Source organism: Zonotrichia leucophrys, unplaced genomic scaffold, assembly GCF_028769735.1.
Source record: "Zonotrichia leucophrys gambelii isolate GWCS_2022_RI unplaced genomic scaffold, RI_Zleu_2.0 Scaffold_59_292226, whole genome shotgun sequence".
Taxonomy (NCBI): Eukaryota; Metazoa; Chordata; class Aves; order Passeriformes; family Passerellidae; genus Zonotrichia; species Zonotrichia leucophrys.
In genome coordinates, this window is record NW_026992264.1 from 228,619 (window position 1) to 245,832 (window position 17,214).

Here is a 17,214-nt window from a genome sequence, read left to right on the forward strand (position 1 = left end):
GTTTCAGTCTCAGGGCACTCCTGGAGCACTCCCAGTGCTGATTCTCATCCTGGTGTTGATCTCAATGTCAACCAGCTGTGCTGGTCCTGGTCTCCGTTTGAGTCTGAGAGCAGTGCCAGTCTCGGTGCTGGTGCCGCTTCTGGTTTCAGTCCTCATCTCAGACTTGGTCTCTGAATTGTCCTGGTTCTAATGCTGGTACCTGTGCCAGTCTTGGCCCTGGAGTGCTCCCTGTGCCAGCCTCAGTCCCAGTCCCAGAGCGCTGCCAGTCTCGGTGCTGATTCCAATGCCAGTCTTGGTCTCAATCCCGCAGTTCTCCAGATAGTCTCCATCCTGGTCCCGGTCCCAGAGAGGTCCTGGTGCCAGTGCTGGTCTCAGTTCCAGTCCTGGTCCTGGTCCCGGAGCACTCCCGGTAGCAAGTCCCAGTGTCAGTCTTAGTCTCAGTCTTTGTCCCAGTGCCAGTTCTGGTGCTGGTTTCAGTTTCGGTCCCAGTAATGGTGCCTGTCCCAGAGCGGTGCTGGTCTTGGTTCTGGTATCAGTTCTGGTCCCAGTCTTGGTCCCAGTCCCTGAGATTTTAGGCCCGTTTGGGTGATTTTAGGCCAAGTTGGGCAGGTTTAGTGTGGGTTTTAGATCTGAGTGATTTCAAGCATTTTAGTGGGGATTTTAGATCCCTTTGGGTGATTTTAAACCTATATGAGTGGATCTTAAGCCTGTGTGGGTGATTTTAGCCCCCTTTTCTTGGTGATTTTGGTTTCAGGATTCAAACAGTGTTGTCTTTCCCCACAACTGTTCCTTCAGCTGGATTAGGAGGGCCTTTTGGCCTCTGGACCCACACTTTGGCTCCATTATTAGGACTGATAGATTCAAACCCTTTATCTCCAACAACAGTGATATTTGGAGGTGCATCTCCTTTTTTCACAATTGTTTTTAAAACTGCAATATCAATAACTGTGCTACCCTGTCATGGGGTTGAATAATCACACCTTACTCATTATTGTTTAGTGGCTTTAATTACATTAATTACTTTAATTCCTCCTTGATAATCTGCATCAACTCCTCCCATAACAGGAACACTTTTCAAAGCCAAGCTCCAGTGAGCAGTTATCAAACCAAAGTGTCCTGGAGGAATTGGAATTTCTGTGTCAGTATTGATAATTCTCATTTGCTTTTGATTTATCCTAATTAATTATAATGCATGAAGGTCCAGCCCTGCAACCTCTAGGAGGGCCCCTCAGAGGCCATCAGACCAGAATAATTTCTCAGGAAGTTAAAGTGTCACTGTTCATAGTTATAGTTGTATTTGCAAATTGGGTGCAGCCATGCACATCCAGGGGGTTTCCATTTCCCAGGGGGCCCCTTGTACCCTTGTTAAAGCTATAAAGCACATCTGTGAGATGGGTTCTCCATGGGGGCAGGTTCCCATCTCCTTTTTCCAACTGCTCTTTGAATAACCCTTTTACCCATTCAATCAATCCAGCAGATTGTGGATAGTCTGGTGTATGAAAAACCTAGCAGTCTTAATCACTGTATTTTTCACAGTAACAAAGCATTCCACATCACAGGATACACAGCAAACCCCATAAAAACAGCCAATTTCATCCGTTCCTCCTTTATTTGTTGTATACAGTCTTACAAAGTTTACCACTGACATTCAGGTCCTGGAGAATGCTTTTCTGTAGGATATTTAGTGCTAGATCCTTGAGAAGTCACTGTAGCAGATAGGGCCTGGCGTTCGGAAGATCTCGTGATGTTATGGGAAGACAGGGCCCCTGCCCCCTTAGATAAGAAAATTAACATAGGAATGTAGCCCCCTAAACCGGATTCCGGTAACTTTCCACTTGCCCAGGTAACTTTCCATCCCCTACTAACCATAGATGGTAAAGACAGACCCCCACCTGACGTAGAAGCCCCCTAGACTATAAAACCCCACGGGAAGAGAGAATAAAGGCCTTTGATCCTCCACCATATTGGTGTCCGCGTGTTTCTTAGGCCCGAGCGACCCTGGGGAAATGGGTCGCCGTGCTGTTTCCTGAAACCAGGCCGCCTGCCTTGTATCAGAAGGCAACATTCTGGTGCCGAAAACCCGGGAAGCCCATCAGCGCCCGGGGAATGGGATTCGCCTGGACGGGAAGCAGCGGCTGCGGCGGCGGGCCCGACCACAGCGGGGGAGACGTCCCCGGACCAGCAAGGAACATGGAATCCATTGCAAAGGTCGTATCAGATATGCATGCACAGTTTAGGATAGAATGTAAAATTAAGTGTGAGCTCAGGAATTCTAATCTTGCTATTGCAAGGCTCCTAGAGCTCGGGACGATCGAACGTCCGGTAAATATATTATATTCGGAAGTGCGGGAGAAGCGCACTGCCGCCTTAGCAGAGGATACTAAGTCCTCAGGCAGTGGTAAAAGCCTCAAAGCGTGGGGGAAAGGAGAAGAGGCCCTACGCAAGGCATTAGAAGAACAGGAGACGTGGAAAGTCGCGCATATACGTTTATTTCTTGCAGTAAAGGGGGGGGCGGGGGCCGCGACGCACACAGTGTCTGAGAGCGATCGGATTGAACGATGCCGGGGCTGGGAGCGTTCCACCCCTTCCCGAGCCTGAGCCCAGACCCCCCAGGGGACCCCCCGGAGCCCCTATGGGACCCCCCGACCCTCTCGTAGACCCCGCCGGGTCCCAGCCCCCCCGCGGAACCTTCCGAAAAATCCGTGGTTTCTCTATCCGTCCCTTCCCCGCCGGCCGCCAGCCCAGCGCGGGAGGCAGAGCGGCACGCGCAGTTCTTCTGCCGGGGACAGGCAGAGGGGGCGCGGAACGCGGCTGACCCCGCCGGGAGCGGCGCCGACTCCCCGCCGCCGTATGGGTTTGAAGATGGCGCCGAAACACATGGTGAGGGCAGAAGTAAGGAGACGGGGGGCGGAAATGCAGTCAGCGCGCCCCATAATGCATGTGCGGGAGAGCGGGGAGAAGGGGCGGCCCCCGCGGTACGGCGTAAGACCAATCAAAGCGCTCTATTCAAATTAGGTCCTTATAGGGCAAGGACCTCTCCCAGCAGCAGGTGGGAGGAGCGCAGGGAGAAGGAACGGCACCACCCCCGAAGGGAGGAGCGGGATCGGACCGAGCCCGGCTGGGATTTGGAAACCGAGAGAGCAGAATTAATACGGTTTCGAGCGAAACCGAATAAAGCTTTAAACAATATCGGGAAACGGTCGCAACACAAACTCACCGACTGGGGAAAAACAAAGACAGCTTCTAGGGACCGAGCGCCGGCAGCCCCCATGAACGCTTTCCCGGTAGAGGTTGCCGGAACGCAGGGAAACCAACGGGGGGCATATACCCCAGTTAACCTAAGGGAAGCCAAAGCGATTTCAGAAAGAGGAGTCAATTCAGCTGTAGTACCCACGTTTGTGAACGACCTTTCTAACAATAATGATCTGTTCACTTTTGATATTACGCGAATAAGCCGCATGCTTTTTGATGGGGCAGGGCGGATTCTATTTAAACAGGGGTGGCGGGACGACCGCGTTAGCCCAGGCTTCTGGGGAAAGGCAGCAACTCAGCGAGCTGTCCCCAGCTGGCACAGCTTTCCCTGGCAGCATCCTCGCTGCGGGCACGCCCGAGAGGGATCTGTAGGAGCTGCGGGAAGACACCCCAATGCAGCGGCCCAGCCACGGCGACCCCCAGAGGGGCAGGAGACCCTCGTGCCCTGTGCCCTCACAGGGAGCGGTCAATTTTGCATCCCCACTTACGGTGCAACGGCCGAGCGGTCGGACCAAACAAAGTGATTAAAAGCGTGCCGAAAGGAAAAACGCAACCTACCCTAAAACCCTACCCACTAGAGTTAGCAAAGTCCCAACCGGCCATGCGGAAGTCTTTCAGACAGACCGCGCAGCCAGATCGGACTCAGACCCAATCCTTCGTATGTTAGAAGCTACCTTTGTATCCCTGAATGAATCCAACCCTAACCTAACCGAATCCTGCTGGCTTTGCTACGATGTCAAACCTCCCTTTTATGAAGGAATTGCTTTAAACACTCCCTTCAGTTACTCCACAGCCGATGCCCCTCACCAGTGCAGATGGGAAACCCCTCGCAAAGGAATCACCCTGAGCCAGGTCACAGGCCAGGGCAGATGCTTTGGCAATGCAACACTAGCTAGGCGGAGAGGCAACGTCTGCACCAAAGTTGTCAAGCCTAACAGGAAAAACAATAAGTGGGTAGTCCCATCTGCACCTGGGATGTAGGTTTGCCAGCGATCTGGAGTGAGTCCCTGTGTGTCTCTTGCCAAATTTGATGACTCTAACGACTTTTGTGTCCAAGTTCTGATTGTTCCTAGGGTCCTGTACCACTCAAACGAAGAGGTGTACCACCTTTTTGAGGAACCCAGCCGACTCCACAAAAGAGAAATAATAACAGGTGTAACTATCGCGATGTTGCTCAGTTTAGGAGCGGCAGGAACGGCAACAGGTGTCTCAGCCCTAGCGACACAGCACCAAGGACTGTCCCAGCTGCAAATGACCATCGACGAGGACCTGCAAAGGATCGAGAAATCCATTTCCTTCCTGGAGAAGTCAGTCTCCTCTCTCTCGGAAGTGGTATTGCAGAACAGGTGAGGTCTGGACCTCCTGTTCATGCAGCAAGGAGGCCTGTGTGCCGCCTTGAGAGAGGAGTGCTGCTTCTATGCAGACCACACAGGAGTCGTAAGAGACTCCATGGCAGAACTCAGAAACAGACTGGCTCAGAGGCAGAAGGACAGGGAAGCCCAACAGGGCTGGTTCGAGTCCTGGTTCAATCAATCACCATGGCTAACCACTCTGATTTCTACCCTAATAGGTCCATTGGCATTGCTGCTTCTAGCGGTTACCTTCGGACCTTGCCTGCTGAACAAGCTGGTCTCATTCGTTCAGGCCCGCCTGGAACGGGCCAACATCCTGTTCATCGGGCGGCGAATCCAACCAGGGAACACTGCCAGCCACAAGTTCTAACCTTGACTGGCGAAAAACTTACTCAGATGTACCAAACCCCCTTTTCCCTATCGAACTGCAACCTTATACCTCATTTCAGTATATGACTACCTCATTCATTTGTGAAAAAGGGGGGGGAGATGTAGCAGATAGGGCCTGGCGTTCGGAAGATCTCGTGATGTTACGGGAAGACAGGGCCCCTGCCCCCTTAGATAAGAAAATTAACATAGGAATGTAGCCCCCTAAACCGGATTCCGGTAACTTTCCACTTGCCCAGGTAACTTTCCATCCCCTACTAACCATAGATGGTAAAGACAGACCCCCACCTGACGTAGAAGCCCCCTAGACTATAAAACCCCACGAGAAGAGAGAATAAAGGCCTTTGATCCTCCACCATATTGGTGTCCGCGTGTTTCTTAGGCCCGAGCGACCCTGGGGAAATGGGTCGCCGTGCTGTTTCCTGAAACCAGGCCGCCTGCCTTGTATCAGAAGGCAACAAGTCACAGGTGGTAAATCAGAATTGTCAGCATTATTTCACATTATTATTTTATATATAGATAAAGATATAGATAGAAACATAGATAAATGTTTATAAATATATATTAAAACGTTATATTTTATTACACATATGTATATAGTTATTTATTATATTAATATTCTTTCACTTGAACAATTAATATAAGCTCAAGATTACAAACTTCTGCTGTCGCTCCATGTGAGACTGACAACAACTGGTCCTTCTATTGGTGCTGTTTCCAATGTGCTGTTAACAAAATTCATCCTCATCTTCACCCACTCACAAGTTGTTTTCCTTTCTCCATATGCAATTTTTGGATGCATTTTAGTACATCCAGTGGTTCAGCTTCTTTAAAGTGACTGCCCCATTGCTCACACCGTGTTCTGACCTCAGTCTACTCCAGAGTCAGCAAACTCTAGGGAAGGGCTTCCCATCTGTGAGTTTCAGATGGGACTGATTCCTTAAATTTACATTTAAGAAGTGACATTTTGTTGTAATCTGGCCAGATTGCCAGTTTTGTTTCATGAGTGGGCAGGGTCAGCACCAAAGAAACAAACATGAACTGAAGGAATCAGTGTAATTTACTGTAGTTCAAAGCAGCAAAGAATCACAGAAGGAGAAGCTCAGCAATGCACCCAATCATCACTACCAAATATTACCTGCAGTGATTAAGATCCATCACTGTCGTGGTGAGGATGGCTGCAGCAAACCTCTTTGGTTCCCTAACTTCAGGGCAAGTGTGGCGAAAATTAAAAGGAGTGGGTTCGATGGAGCTGCCTGCAAAGAACTTTAATAAAGGGTGAAAAACAGCAAATGTGGAGTAGCTGAGCACAGTGTGAGGGGCAGCATCCAGAGACCCAAAACAAAGGGGAAGCAGCAACATATACACTTGGGGGTGGAACATTCTGGAACTATAACCATATATGGGAAACAAGTAATCAATAGGGGAGCAGAACTTGGACAACTTAACATAATAACACCACGGGCTTATGGGGGAACTCTCAGGCTTACCTTAAATTAAACAAATGATTCCCAGGGCTTGAAACTAATGCCCAGTTCTTTTGGGGTAAAATCTGGCTGACTTCGAGTCACAGCTGGGCCAATACCCACATCTCCTCCTTTCTGTTTCCTAACAAAAATGGAGCTGAAAGAATTTTGCAAAACTATAAAAACGTCCAAACAAGCATGGAACAACCAACATCACAGCAACAACAACCAAGAAAACTAACAGTCCCATCTTGACTAAAGACATCATCCAACCCTTCAGTCCCCAGGATTTGAAGAGTTTATTCAACCAGTCTTTGTTTTCCACCTGAAGCTTCTCAAACCCTCCCCTCAGCACTTGAATGCTGCTGTGGATTGACTTGCTGTGGCGGGAGAGGTTAATGAAACACATTCCCTCAAAGTCCTCACAGCTGTGCTCATGTGCCAAAAGTAGAAAGTCTATTCTGCCCTGTTTTGCAAGGTAGTGTGTCTGATGGTATCTACGTCTGACAGCAGGCCACTCAATGCAAGGGAGGTAGCATTGGTTTGCTTACTTAGGCACCCAAGACAGTCTAATTGTCCTAATGTTAGCGTTCAGGAACACATAATCACAGAATGATTGTACGCAGGTGCTTTTATTGAAGAGCTCTGGGTGTCAGGGACACAGACCCAAATCTGACTACAACATGGATTCAGGATGAACATGGTTTTATACACTTATCGTTATATAAGTACATACTAATTATTAAACTTATATTGTTCTATTGTATACATTGATTTCATCCAAGAATGGATTTCCGTAATTTCCATCAAACCCCCCTAACATAAGTTCTCATTATTCTTGTTACGATTAAACAGTTATTATATCCAATTACCAAACAATCATCGCATCTAACAATCATATCATTTATCATAGTCATTAAATGATTATACAGGTGCAGCCTAACATTTTCCCAGGGTCTCCCTCAACATTTTCACAGGACCTACGAAGCCTATCCTTCCTTTCTAACTCCCCCGAATATTCCAGGATTTTAGAAACCTTTTATCCCTATACTATCACTAAGGCTTTGGATTCAGCCACCCAAGGGCACAAGATGGAGGCTGATTTTGTCTTGTTTTTACTCCAATACATAACAGTCTTTGCAATCAGATTCGAAGTAGTGCATAGATCTTTTCACTCTATCTCTTTGGCTATGAATCATTTTCATGTTGGGTGCCAGCAAGGTAAGCCTCTCCAAGCTTCAAAGTCCACCTTTGATGTGTGAAGTGATACTGGGCCATGCTCTGTCCCTGCAAATAAGAAACACCTGTCAAGAATATTTTGCAGGTTGAGGAGTTTTTGCAAGACAATGGCTATATTCAGCCAATGCACAATCCAGCCTGCTTGTAATAATGGAAAATGGTCATGTTCACAAACAATGAATTATGGACATAATCAGAAATGGGGTCAGTATATCCTTGAAAAAGATACAAGAAGAAGAGTCATTGGGCTCAGCAAGTTTGTCAGTGAGCTTGAGAAAGTAAGAAAAATGTGAGCCATGGGTAAGCCGGACGACTACAGCAAGACACATGAAAAATTACATGATCCAATCAGCATTCTATTTTAGACATTTGAACAGCTAGGATTAACCAATTATGTATTAGCTAGAGACACGTGGACAGTAGAGTTTTATAATAAAATATAGTCTTTTTAGGGATAATAAATTTGCTTCAGTGGATCATATTGGTTATGGTGTATTGAAGATGGAGGGAGAAGACCCACCTTTCATTGATCAGCATCAACTCCGGTTTATTCATCAATCAGTCACTTTTTATAATCGTGTTAATTAAGTTCATGCATATTGCAAAATCTGAGCTCACAATAGGTCAGAGATAACATACCAACTCCTCCTTATGTTTCCAATACCAAGATTTGGGTTCTCAAAATTATTTTTGCTTTCCCAAAACAGCCAAAGATAGAACATCCACTTGTTATGAGAAAGCTGCCTGAGAACTCTGATATGCAAGGTTCTCAAGGCCTTCATGTTTGTCACTTTTACTTGTAATTAAAAACAACCTGAGGACTTCTGCTGTTTACAGAAACAGGCTGTGAGAACCTGTCCCCCACAGCTGCCTTCCAAGCCATCCCTGAAAAAATCTCCAACAATTCCCGGTTTTTTCTTTTCTGTACAAGGAGGTTGGTATGTTGGGTTTTTCTATCATTCTTCTGACCATATCTTGAATACCACCAAGAATACAAAGCAAAACAAACAAAAGCATTCAGAAATACATTCAGTATCTCTATAAGGTCCCCCAGCCATGGTCCGAGCAATGGCTTTTACTTCAAAGGGTTAAAAGGCTGTCAGCTGTCCTCCCTCATGTGCACCTGGGGAGGAGGCAAACTGGCGAGTCTGAAAAATGATCCTTTGTGTCCTTGAAGTTTTCACATCCACCTTTTCCTTGGGTTTCTCAGAAAAGTTCAAGATCAGTTTTACAGACTGTAATCCTTTAGTCATTTGGCTCAAATGGCATCAGCTGGGTTATTTCTCAGTCCTTGGTTGATTTGGAGTAGTGAAAAATTAGCATGCATTTAAAACACTTAAAATATCTAAACTTAACAGACTTATTTTAAGATCAACAAAACTTATATGTAAAATCAATTAACTCTAATAAACTTAAACAAAAATCAGAAAAGTTATATGTGCTATAAGGCTCAAACAAAACTCAGGTGTGCTAATATGATTAATAAAAATAAGCTAAAGGAAGTTTGTTTTCTATTCTCAAACAGCAGATATATTTTAAACAAAAACAACTCTACTCACAAATGCTTCTAATTGTTTCTTTTAACTAGAATCTCTCTAATGTTCACAATAACACTTTGCACACAGGTCATAAAATAAATGCTTATCATAAAAGCATAAATCTATCTAACATTGCTTAAACTAAATAGCACCTAGACCCAAAATACCCAAACTTTTAAATATTTTAACTTAACAGAACTCAAACTCAATCACCTATTAAAATACTTAAAACCTTTTAACTTAAAAAAACTTAACTGACTTTAAATTCTATATAACTTAATATAATTTTAATCTTAACAGAAAACTTTTGGTCAACAAAATTTGTTTGCCGGCAATCATGATAGAAAACAAGTGCTATCCCAAAATGAATATCAGATGCTGTATGTTTTTGTTAATCACATGCTTTTTTTAAAAACCATGCTTTTATTAACTAAAATTTGAAATTATTAATTATTTCAAATTTTTTATTTCATATTTTTATTATTATTTTATTATTATTATTATTCACTTTATTTTATTATCATTCATTTTATTATTTATCATTATTTCATGCTATTATTTTTCATTATTTTATTTTATTATTTATTTCATATTTTATTATTTATTTATATTATTATTATTAATTTTATTATTTATCATTATTTTATTCTATTATTTATTTAATATTTTATTATTTTATTTATATTATTATTATACCTTCTAAAGTGGCCTTGAAGTAGGAAGCACCACTTTTAAAAACAAACATTTCCTTTGGATTCAGAGAAAGGAAACAATTCTTATTTAAAAATAATTATATAGCATTTTTATAAAATGCCTCTTCGAGGAAATACATCAACAGATGTTTTCCTTGTGTAAAATAGACATTTTTCAGCTTAAATCTTTAAAACACATACACTATTTAAAGTTTGTGTTCATGCATTACCTTCTATATCAGTAATTCAGTAAAACTTTTAATCTATACCAAAACTATTTTTCTTGACTGCTCTTAATTTAGCTTTCAGGGCTTGAGCTAAAACCATGTCATCAAAAACCTCTGGGTTTCTCATTTCTTAATTATTCCTCTAATTTTTTTTTTTTTTTTTTCATTGTGTGTTTCCTAGGGAGCAGCAAAGCTACATTGCATACCACTGGAATAAAACACTGTTTAAAATCTTTAAAAGCAGCATTTAGGATCAAACCAAAACTTGATAGAAATATCTGTCTGCACTTTGAAATGCAAAACCTCTTGAAACTATTATTATTAGAGAGTGGATACTTGAAGTATTCTGAAACTCAAAAAAGGTACCTAAAACTTAAGAGAAGGAACCCAGTGCACTCTAGCCCTGGGCCTTTCACAGCTAAGGCTCTGTTTGTAGCAGCAAGGAAAGGTAAAAAGTGTGACTATCTTACTACTAATTTGCAGTCTACCTCTTCTGTGTGTAAGAGGAGTTTTCACATATCTGAGCAGGAGAGGAAAAAACCCAAAGCTTAAGAAAATGAGTATGAAATACATATAAACTAAGGTAGCAGATTTAAGTAGCTTAAAATTAGAGCGGGGCTACCAAGAGTTTATTTGCTCCCGCGGCGCGCGTGTCGGAAGGGGGACCGAGTCCCCCCGCGCTGCTCGGCGCGGCCTGGCTTCTTCCGCGCGGGGCTGCTGGTGGCTGCCTGGTGCTGGCTGCTGGGCACGGCCGCCGCCCCCCGCGGCAGCCCCGCGCTCCCCGTGGTGTTGGAGCGGGCGAAAAAACTTCTGGTGTCACGGCGCAGCAGCGGCTTGTCTCGACTCGGCATGGCCATGGCGCTGGTGGTGCTGGTGCGCGCTCTGTCCGCGCTGCAGCCACGGCGGCTTCCTCTGCGCGGGGCGCGGCGCGGCTGCTCTCGCCGCTCTCGGCTCCCGCGGCTGCTCGGCCACCCTCGGCTCCCCCCGCGGCTCGGCTCGGTTCTCGGCGTGCGGCGTGGCTTCTCCTCGCCGCTGCCTTTGTTATCGCCGCTACAGCGCAGCATTACAGGCGGTCGCTCAGCGCGGCTGCTCAACGTCTTGACAGTTTATCACTGTCCCATGATAAATCACCAAATTCACGCCATCCCGTTAACTCGTAAACCTCATGGAGGACAAGGAAAATCCCCCCAGCACAGCCGTCAGTCCAAAGTCCTGTTAAATCCTTTTGCAAATTCATCCACTTAATCTGTCTCTTTTGTAAAAAAGCAATAAAAAGATCATATGTGGCTTGCCTTCCCATTACCTCTAAATCGAAAGCGCGCGCTTTTGCAGCTCTCTCAAGGTCGCGGACACACTTTTTGGCCAGGCTCGTCTGGTACGAACACCTGGAGCACGGCGTGTCTTGGTGTCTTTTCTTCCTCCTTTTTTTTTTTTTCTCTGCACGCTTCTGCTGTTCCGCGGCTGCTCTTGTCCCGGCTGCAGCTTCGGACCACGGAACCCGATCCCTTTTTACTCCATCTTCTCGTGGTGTTGCAATATCACGTCGAGGAGGTCACCATATATTGAAGATGGAGGGAGAAAACCCACCTTTCATTGATCAGCATCAACTCCGGTTTATTCATCAATCAGTCACTTTTTATAATCGTGTTAATTAAGTTCATGCATATTGCAAAATCTGAGCTCACAATAGGTCAGAGATAACATACCAACTCCTCCTTATGTTTCCAATACCAAGATTTGGGTTCTCAAAATTATTTTTGCTTTCCCAAAACAGCCAAAGATAGAACATCCACTTGTTATGAGAAAGCTGCCTGAGAACTCTGATATGCAAGGTTCTCAAGGCCTTCATGTTTGTCACTTTTACTTGTAATTAAAAACAACTTGAGAACTTCTGCTGTTTACAGAAACAGGCTGTGAGAACCTGTCCCCCACAGCTGCCTTCCAAGCCATCCCTGAAAAAATCTCCAACAATGGTGTGATGTCCCTGAACCTCCGCACCCCACATTTCTGGTGGAGAACATGGGCAGGCCCAATGTCGTAGCACTAAAGGGACTCGAGGTCAGCAATTTGGCTGATGTGCAGAGGATCAGAGCCAACCCTCGAGGAGCAGAGAAGCCGGTTGAAAGTATCCTCAATGCTCCGGTGAGAGGAAAAGGTTACTGGAGCTCCAATCGTAGATGACTTGAATCTCACCCTGATAAAGCAAGCGGCCAGGGAGGAGATGGGGTCTGAACATGAAAGGGAAAGTATTCAGAAACTTCTCCAACATATCCTCTCTAAGAGAGAACAAAAGTATGATGCTTCCAATTTGAAGAGACTATTACACTGGGTTTGGGACTATAATCTCATAGCAGAAACACAGGTTGCTTTTGAGATTTTGACGTGGCAAGTTGCGGGGCGAATGTGGGACAGTATTGCATCTGGCAGGAGTGAGGCGAAAGAGGTGTCTAAATATGCTACTTTGTAGAAAACTGTCATAGAGGTGTTGCAAGCCTTAAAAGCAGAGAGGAAAGCTGCTGCTGCGGCTTGTGCAGCCATTACCTCTGAGTCTAAACAGCCTCAGGCATTTCCAGTAACTTCAGTTCAGCAACTGTTTCCTACCACCTTAGATATTCCCTCAGGTAGCCCACAAGCCCTCAGCTCAGAATCGAGCATGACACTCAGCTCAGAGCGGGAATGAGGAAGCTGCTGCCTCTTCAAGGGGGGTTAGGCTGCAGACCAAAGGACAGTTGTACTCAGAGTGAAGAAGCTGTTGATAACAGTAACTTAGGAACTAAACATGCTGAAAGTGAAAAGGATAAGGAAGGATATGTTATGAATAATGCTTCTATCACAGAGGATTTAAAATCCTTAGTGGACACTTTGCAAAAATTGGTAATTCAACAAAAGGATTCAGTTGTCCCCAAAAGAGACTATTCTTTTGAGAAAATGGACTTGCCAATGATAGTAGGTTCAGACAGACAACCAGGAAAGTGGTTACCATCCTCTCATTTTGTCTCTGAGCCAGTATTCAAGCTGGTTAAACGAAATCCTCCCTCCACGCTGTAAAGAATGTGGAATTAGAGTTGGAATGTGACCTTGAAATAGAAGCAGCTCAGAAACAAAAGTGGAAGGGAGTTACTACAGAAGCTATTGTAGAAGGGACTTTTCTCTCAAATGATGTAGAAGGTTTTCCTGTAGTAACTAATGCTGCAAGTAGAGTTTGAGAACCTTTCAATTGGAAGATTTTAGGAAAGTTGAGAGTTGCAGTTTCACAATTTGGTTTGAAATCCCAACTTGCACAGCCACTTCTGCAGTATATTTTTCCATCTAACACTAATTCCAGCTGATATGCATACCCTAATAAGACTTATAATGCCACCCCATCAGCAGGAGATGTTTCATAAAAGCTGGGAGGAAAAGTGTGCTCAAGAAGCAGCAAGACCTAGAGTGCAGGGTGATCCTCTGTATGGTTTAAGAGCACAACAGTTACTTGGCAAAGGGCCCGGGGCTACTGCCACTGCCCAGGCTAAGAGCATTGATCGAGTCTTACAGATGGGCCTACAACTAGCATATAATGCTATCCTTGCACTTCCAGATAAGTTACATACCATGTCTTTTACACAGTTTTGCCAAGGAAGGAATGAGGACTTTGATAAATTTGTAGACAAATTGCATGAAGCTATCTATAATCGTCTTGATTTGGATTCAGACACAAAGGTACAATTGTTTAATATGCTTGCTTTTGACAATGCTAATGCTAAAACTCGTCAGATTTTGGGAACATTAAAGAAGGGAGCTGATGTTACAGAAATGCCAGAACTTATGGCTAGAACTACAGAGAGAGAAAAAGCAGCCTATGTAGCTGCTGCAGTACAGGATGCAGTAAAACCATTGCTTTCTAAACAGCAAAAGAGAGCCAAAGGAAAGAACATTAAATGCTTTGAGTGTGGTAAAATTGGACATGTTGGGAGTTAGTGTCCCTTTGCAACTATGAAAAAATTTTGTTCTATCTGCAAAAAAGATAACTACAATACTAAAGAATGTCGGTTCCAGGGAAACAAACTTAGGAGCGTGTAATCTCTGTGGGTAAAGAAACAAGTACAGAGAGCTGCCTGGATAGCTCAGCCTCCCATGGAGGAGGAGGAGGACTTTGCTCACTCAGATCATCAATTTCTAGAAGTGCCATAGTGGACATGGAAACCACAGTAGATGTTACCATCACCGACTGTGCTGTACACCTGATAGATACTAATGTAAAAGGACCCTTGGGGGATGGGCTTAGTGCTTTTCTGTTAGGGAGATCATCTGCCAGTAAAAAGGGATTGGATGCAATTCCAGACTATCAAGGGGTTGTTAAAATTATGGTTAGAACATTTTCCCCTCCTGTATCTATTCCCAAAGGTTCACGAATTGCTCAGCTTGTTTCTTCTAAGTCTTGTGTCCCCTATACAGGCTGTAAGGAATGGGGAACAAGAAGCTTTGGTTCCACAGGTAAACCAGAAGTATATTGGGCCATGGACATCACAAGAGGTAAACCAGACAAACAGGTAACCCTGACACATCCTAATGGTGATTCCATTACTAAGAAACTCATAATTGATACTGAAGCTGTTGTAACCATCATTTCAAACACAATATGGCCAAAACATTAGGCATTGGTCAATACTGCTTTAGGCATTGCGGGTATTGGAGGGACTCAGGCAACTCAGATGAGCAGAGAAGTAATTACTTTTACTTTCCGAGATGGAGTGAATGTATCTACAAGACCTTATGTCATGCAAACTCCTGGTACTTTATTAGGTTTGCTTGGTAGGGATCTCTTAGGCCAGTTAAAAGTGGCCATTGTCACACAGCCTTTTTAGCAGCGGCCACTAGAAGGCAGCCAATCCTCAAAATCAGCTACACCGCTGATACACCTGTGTGGATTGATCAGTGGCCTCTGTTGAAGGAAAAGCTGCCCATAATCCAACAATTAGTGCAAGAAGAGCTTGAGGAAGGGCACATAAAGGCATCCACTAGCCCTTGGAACACTCCAATTTTTGCCATCCCAAAAAAGAGTGGGAAATGGAGGTTGCTCCATGAGTTACATGCTGTTAATGCAGTAATGCTAAGGATGGGTGCCTTGCAACCTGGTCTTCCATCTCTTACTATGATACCTGAGTCATAGAATCTATTGATCTCAAAGATTGTTTTTTCACCATTCCCTTGAATCTAGATGACACGAGTCATTTTGCATTTTCTGTTCCATCTATCAAGAAGGCAGAACCCTACAAAAGGTATGAATGGATTTCTTTGCCCCAAGGCATGCAAAACTCCCCTATGGTGTGCCAAATTTATGTTGCTTGGGCATTAGAATCTGTTCAGCAGCAATTCCCTGAGTATATCACCTATCACTGCATGGATGATATATTAGTGGCTGGAAAACAATTAGACTCTGTAACTGTTCTAAAAACCATGACAGTTTTGCTAGAGGAAAGGGGTTTAAAAATTGCTCCTGATAAAGTGCAATATTCTGCTCCTTGGAAATATCTTGGGTGGCCAATTGATCAGTCTATAGTGAAGCCACAGAAACTCACCATTACCACTGAAATTAAAACTGTACATGGTATCCAGAAGTGAGTGGGGGATATTCAATGGATTGGAGCTGTTTGTGGGATAACTAACCAAGAACTTGGACCATTAATAGAGGTACTAGGCACTTTTTCTCGGACAGATGAATGCCAGAGCCTGGATAAGAGACAACAGCAGGCCTTGGATCACATTGCCACAAAGGTTGCTACATTGTATGCACATCCTCTGATCGAGCATGTTCCATTTCAATTGATGATCATCAATGAGAGCAAGGAGAGTGACAATTATGCCAAGCATCCTTTTGCCTTGATTTGTCAATGGATTAAAACTCAGGCTAATCCTTTAGTTATTTTGGAATGGGTATTTTTACCTGTAAAACAATCTAGAACTATTACCACTCAACTGGAACTTTTTGCTCATTTGATGATGAAGGGCAGATGGAAGAATATTGGAAATCTGGGGACATGAACCATATTCAATGGCTAACTGGTATCTTGAATGGGGAATTAGACATTCTGTTTCGTTACAGATAGCTTGGGCTGGATATGATGGTAAAGTTCACAATACTTATCCACGGCACTGGGTGTTATCTTTAGTGAAGCATCAGCGTCTGGAAGACAGACCCTGGAGATCTGACTGTCCGGTGTCTGGGCAGACAGTATTTACAGATGCAGGTAAAAGGTCCAAAAGGGCTGCCTGCACTTGGCAGCAAGACAAAGTGTGGAAAAAGCATGTCATTTTTTGGAGAGGTAAAATATATGTTGCAGACAATAGAATTGAAAGCTGTGAGTTGGGCTTTTGAAAATTGGAATAATGAGGCCATTAACATTGTTCTGATTCACTTTATGTAGCTGACTGTGTCCAACACCTTGAAAGAGCAGTACTGAAGGAGGTGAGTAATAAGCATTTGTATTCCCTTTTAAGCTGATTGCTTAAAAACCTAAATCAATGATGGCTGGAATACTTTATTACTCATGTTCGTAGTCATGAAGCTCTCCCTGGTCTGTCTAAAGGTAGCGCTCAAGCTGATCAGTTAGTAGCCACTGTCTGGCCAATGCCAAACTCTGATAAATTTCAGCAAGCCAAAACTTCCCATGCATTTCTTCATCGATCTGCAAAAATGTTAGGTAAACAATTTGCTATTCCCCTTACTGATGCTTCTAGAATTGTGCCATCCTGTCCTGACCTGTCAATGAGCTAGCACTGGTTTAGGCACTGGTGTTAACCCTAGGGGTCCTCAACCCTTGCAATTATGGCAAATGGATGTAACTCGTAGCAGAATTTGGTCAGAAAAAATTTGTACATGTTTCCATTGATACCTATGCTTGTGTTTTATGGGCTACTCCCTTAACAGGTGAGACGTCATGTTGAGAAAATTTGTACAATTGCTTTGCCATAGGTGTCTCCTTAAGACTGACAATAGTCCTGCTTCCTGTTCCTTAGGATTCAAACATTTCTGTAATTTATGGGGTATTTGACGTGACACTGGTATTCCTCACAATCCTACT